The sequence below is a fragment of the Branchiostoma lanceolatum genome, chromosome 8 (genome assembly GCF_035083965.1).
Source record: "Branchiostoma lanceolatum isolate klBraLanc5 chromosome 8, klBraLanc5.hap2, whole genome shotgun sequence".
Taxonomy (NCBI): domain Eukaryota; kingdom Metazoa; phylum Chordata; class Leptocardii; order Amphioxiformes; family Branchiostomatidae; genus Branchiostoma; species Branchiostoma lanceolatum.
Window position 1 is genome coordinate 20587978 of NC_089729.1, and position 5000 is coordinate 20592977.

Consider the following 5000-nt stretch of genomic DNA (forward strand, 5'->3'; position numbering starts at 1 on the left):
CGGGTTGCGATTCGGACGGCGGGGATGCGCCAAGCCGGGTCGGGGTCGCGAGGAGAAACTCCCCGCGGTCCGCCCGAGCGAGGCGCCGCCAGCCCGAGAAGCAAATCGGGTTTGGACGCGAGCGTCTCCGCCGGAGGGAACTGTGAAAATCTGTCCTTCGGGGGACGAAGCTTCTACCGATCGCCGTGTAAAGCCGCCAGCTTCGACAGAGACCCCCAGCCGCGCGCCGCGACCGCAGTCTCTTTCTCTGCGCCCGAGGGCGAGATGAGAGATGGAGCGGCGCGACGCGATTGAAGGTAAAACCGACCCTCAGCCAGACGTGGCCCCGGGACGGACCCGGGGCCGCAGAGTGCGTTCGAAGAGTCGATGATCAATGTGTCCTGCAATTCACATTACTTCTCGCAGCTGGCTGCGTTCTTCATCGACACACGAGCCGAGTGATCCACCGCTAAGAGTTGTCGTTTTTCTTTTTCGTTTCGCATCGAAAGCTTGTCTTTGCCTCTCGGCACCGTCGTTTCAGAGACGGGAAGAAGGCGCCCTTCGGAGTGAAGGACGGCGAACGAGCGGAAGGGCTGGGGGTCGCTCCGCGAACCGGGACCCGCCGCGAAGACCGCTGCGCCCCCTCGACAAAACCCGGCCGGGAAATTAGAGCCGAGGGGTCGATTGCGCCCGCCCTTCTCTTGAAGACCTCGGGGAGTGGAGCAGTCGGTCGAGACCGCCGGTGGCTGGCCGGCGGCGACCGAGAGCAGTCCTCCCCTCTGCCCAAAGGAGGCCTTGGACCGCGGGACGCCCGCTCGAAGTCCGACGCTTAAGGACAGGTCACTCGTCCGCAAGATGGATTGCATCGAGTCAGAGACCGAAACGCCGCGCCGGGGTGCCGGGGAGGAGCCGTCTCACCTAGGCCCCGCCGTGAGACTAGCAACTCAACCCCATTCCGCGCAAACCCACGACGCGACGCCCCTCCGCCAGGATATAGGTGCCCCCACTTGCGCTCGCCCGCCCAAGACTTTTCGCCGGGAGGACCTGACTCAGTCCTCGACCAGGCTACTCGGGGCGGCTCGCTGGTTTAGCAGGGTATAGGGAACGACGGGCTCACACTGAAGGCGCCCGACCAACGTTCCAAGGGGGCTGCCGGGTCCCGCCGCCAAGCGGGTCGGCATGGGCGCTCCTGGCTCTCCGCCCGCGCTCCTCCGCGAAGGAGGAGCGATTGGCGCGAGAGCAACCGTCGGAGCGCCACCTTGTCGAGGCGGTAAGGAAGAGTGAGGGTCGGAGCGGGAGGCCGGGGGCACCAGAGCCCGCTCCTTGCCACGAGTTTGGTGTGAAGTCGACGACGCGAGCGCCTCGCTTCTTCGTTTCGGTAATGATCCTTCCGCAGGTTCACCTACGGAAACCTTGTTACGACTTTTACTTCCTCTAAATGGTCAAGTTTGATCGGCTTCTCGGCGCTCCTCCAGACCGTTGCCGGCCCGAGAGGGGCCGATCGACTGGCCTCACTAAACCATTCAATCGGTAGTAGCGACGGGCGGTGTGTACAAAGGGCAGGGACGTAATCAACGCGCGCTGATGACACGCATCTACTGGGAATTCCTCGTTCATGGGAGATAATTGCAATCCCCGATCCCTAGCACGAAGGCGGTTCAGCAGGTTACCCGCACCTTTCGGCGAAGGCGAAAGACTCGCTGATGCCTTCATTGTAGCGCGCGTGCGGCCCCGGACATCTAAGGGCATCACAGACCTGTTATTGCTCCATCTCGTCCGGCTTACTGCCGGCTGTCCCTCTAAGAAGTTGCGGCCGATCGCGCGGGATCGCCGAACTAGTTAGCATGCCAGAGTCTCGTTCGTTATCGGGATTAGCCAGACAAATCGCTCCACCAACTAAGAACGGCCATGCACCACCACCCACAGAATCAAGAAAGAGCTCTCAATCTGTCAATCCTTACTGTGTCCGGGCCGGGTGAGTTTCCCCGTGTTGAGTCAAATTAAGCCGCAGGCTCCACTCCTGGTGGTGCCCTTCCGTCAATTCCTTTAAGTTCCAGCTTTGCAACCATACTTCCCCCGGAACCCGAAAACTCAGGTTTCCCGGGAGCTGCCCATCGGGTCATCGAAGTAACGCCGGCGGATCGCTGGTTGGCATCGTTTATGGTTGTGACTAGGGCGGTATCTGATCGCCTTCGCGCCCACAACTTTCGTTCTTGATCAATGAAAACATTCTTGGCAAATGCTTTCGCAGTGGTTCGTCTTGCGGCGATCCAAGAATTTCACCTCTCCCGCCGCAATACGAATGCCCCCGTCCGTCCCTCTTGATCATTACCTCACGTTCCGAAAACCAACGAAATAGAACCGAGGTCCTATTCCATTATTCCATGCACCACTATTCAGGCGCCAGGCCTGCTTTGAACACTCTAATTTTTTCAAAGTAAACGCTCCGGCACCCCGAGGCACTCAGTTAAGAGCACCAAGGAGAATCCGGCGGGGAGGGCCGGGACGAGCAGTGACACGCCTCGCGGCGGACCGCAAGCCCGGTCCCAAGATCCAACTACGAGCTTTTTAACCGCAACAACTTTAATATACGCTATTGGAGCTGGAATTACCGCGGCTGCTGGCACCAGACTTGCCCTCCAATAGATCCTCGTTAAAGGATTTAAAGTGTACCCATTCCAATTACGGGGCCTCGAAAGAGTCCCGTATTGTTATTTTTCGTCACTACCTCCCCGAGTCGGGAGTGGGTAATTTGCGCGCCTGCTGCCTTCCTTGGATGTGGTAGCCGTTTCTCAGGCTCCCTCTCCGGAACCGAACCCTGATTCCCCGTCACCCGTTGCCACCATGGTAGGCACAGAACCTACCATCGAAAGTTGATAGGGCAGACATTCGAATGATCTGTCGCCGGTGCGAAGACCGTGCGATCGGCTGGGTTATCCAGAGTCACCAAAGGGACCGGGGCGAACCCCGGGTCGGTCTTGGTCTGATAAATGCACGCCAGACCGTGAGGTCGGCGCTTCTTCCGCATGTATTAGCTCTAGAATTACCACAGTTATCCATGTAGGATGTGACGATCAAAGGAACCATAACTGATTTAATGAGCCATTCGCAGTTTCACTGGGACAGTTTAAACTTGCACGTGCATGGCTTAATCTTTGAGACAAGCATATGACTACTGGCAGGATCAACCAGGTAGCGAGGACGCCGAGGCGGCGAAAGAGCGGTCGCCGCCGGGAGAGGACCGCCGCGGCCGCGGGGCAGCGCGGGAAGACCCGCAACTGCCGCCGCCGCCACACGGTCCCGCTCGACCGGAGCGCCGAGCGCCGCCGAGTCCGTCGCTGCCGTGAGGTGGGAACGCGCCGTGGAGATGGCCGCGAACCCTCGGGAGCCTGAGCGCAGAACTCCCGGCCACACCTGACCGTTGCTTCCCTTCAACGCCCGAGCCGTCCCGTCAGGAACGGTCCCGCACTCTCACGACCGGACGCGTCCGCCGGCAAGGCGGACGGCCGGGTCTCGAACCGCCGAGTCCGCAAGGCGTACTCGCACGCAGACGGAAGGGGCGAGCCGTCGCCGTTGGGTCCGCCGCCGCAGCGGCGGGACCCGGGCTGCCCTCCGCGGAGGGCCTGCCCCGGCGCTGGTTCCGGACGCCCGTCGGCACGCCCGTCCTCGCCCGCAGGAGCGGAGGAGCGGGCGCCTTCCAAGCCGGTTGTCGACCTCCGGCTGCCCTCGCGGGGAGTGGCAGCCTGGTCGGCGGGGTAGCAAAACGACTGGCGAGAGAGTGTGCGATTGCTCGCCGTCGATTCCCGAGCTAGTCAAAAAACGACCACTCTCTCAAGGTAGGTTGAGCGACCCACGACATGGTCAGACACCCTACAGAGCACTTTTTTGAAAAACCACCGCAAGTCGGCCACGGGGTAGGCTTCGGGGGCAACGGGAGACCGGCCCCGCCGGCCGGGGGAGACCCGTCCCGGTCGACCCCGTTGCTCGGCCGCCCGCTCCACCCCCGCCTCCCCGGGCCCCGCCCCACACCGGACGGACCCTGCTCGCTCGCCCGGCGGGCCCGGGGCGCCCTCCGGGGCGGTCGGAGTCGGGCGGGGCGGGGCGCTCACTCCCCCCGCCGACACCCGCCCAGGCGCCCGGTGCCAAGTCCGATGGAGCCGGCCGACGGGGCAAAGTCACCGGACGACCCCGTCTTTTCTCCACGCAGGGGTCTGGCCCGTGCCGCGCCGGCCCCGTCCGCACCCTCCCGGACCCGCTGGCCCCCAGCCGCCGTCCGCTACGGGCTCTGGAAGAGTTGCCTAGTCAAAAAACGACCACTCCTCTCAAGGTAGGATCGGCGACCTACACCTTGGTCAGACACCCTGGCGAAATCCGAAAGTCGGGGCAGGCCGGAAAGTCGCATGCCGTCGTGTAGCAGGCGGCCTCGGGAGCGGGGAAACACCAAACGCGGTCCGCCCGGCGGCTTCCTTCGGCCGTCAGCGCCGGCCGACCCGGCCGCCAATGCTTAAGAGATGGTGGGCTACATAGGAGCGACCTGAAGAGTCGGGCTTTGTCACAGGATCGGAGTGAGTCCCCGCAGCTCTTGCGGCCCTTCTCGCGAAATCGGAGTGAGTCACCAAAGCTCTTGCGGGCTTTCTCCAAAGATCGGAGTCAGCGACGGAAGGTCTTGACGGGCTTTCTCCAAGGATCGGAGTCAGCGACCGAAGGTCTTAACGGGCTTTCTCCAAGGATCGGAGTCAGCGACCGAAGGTCTTAACGGGCTTTCTCGCAGGATCGGAGTCAGCGACCGAAGGTCTTTACGGGCTTTCTCCAAAGATCGGAGTCAGCGACCGAAGGTCTTAACGGGCTTTCTCCAAGGATCGGAGTCAGCGACCGAAGGTCTTAACGGGCTTTCTCCAAGGATCGGAGTCAGCGACCGAAGGTCTTAACGGGCTTTCTCCAAGGATCGGAGTCAGCGACCAAAGGTCTTAACGGGCTTTCTCGCAGGATCGGAGTCAGCGACCGAAGGTCTTTACGGGCTT

General features: G+C 62.2%; 2 non-coding genes across 2 annotated transcripts; both read right to left on the reverse strand.

The window, feature by feature from the left end:
• Window positions 1-303: 303 nt before the first annotated feature.
• On the reverse strand, window positions 304-457 carry LOC136441116 (5.8S ribosomal RNA). The gene has a single exon (XR_010756833.1). It is a non-coding gene; the product is annotated as a 5.8S ribosomal RNA (ribosomal RNA).
• A 901-nt stretch (window positions 458-1358) lies between these two features.
• On the reverse strand, window positions 1359-3174 carry LOC136441044 (small subunit ribosomal RNA). The gene has a single exon (XR_010756764.1). It is a non-coding gene; the product is annotated as a small subunit ribosomal RNA (ribosomal RNA).
• Window positions 3175-5000: the final 1826 nt, after the last annotated feature.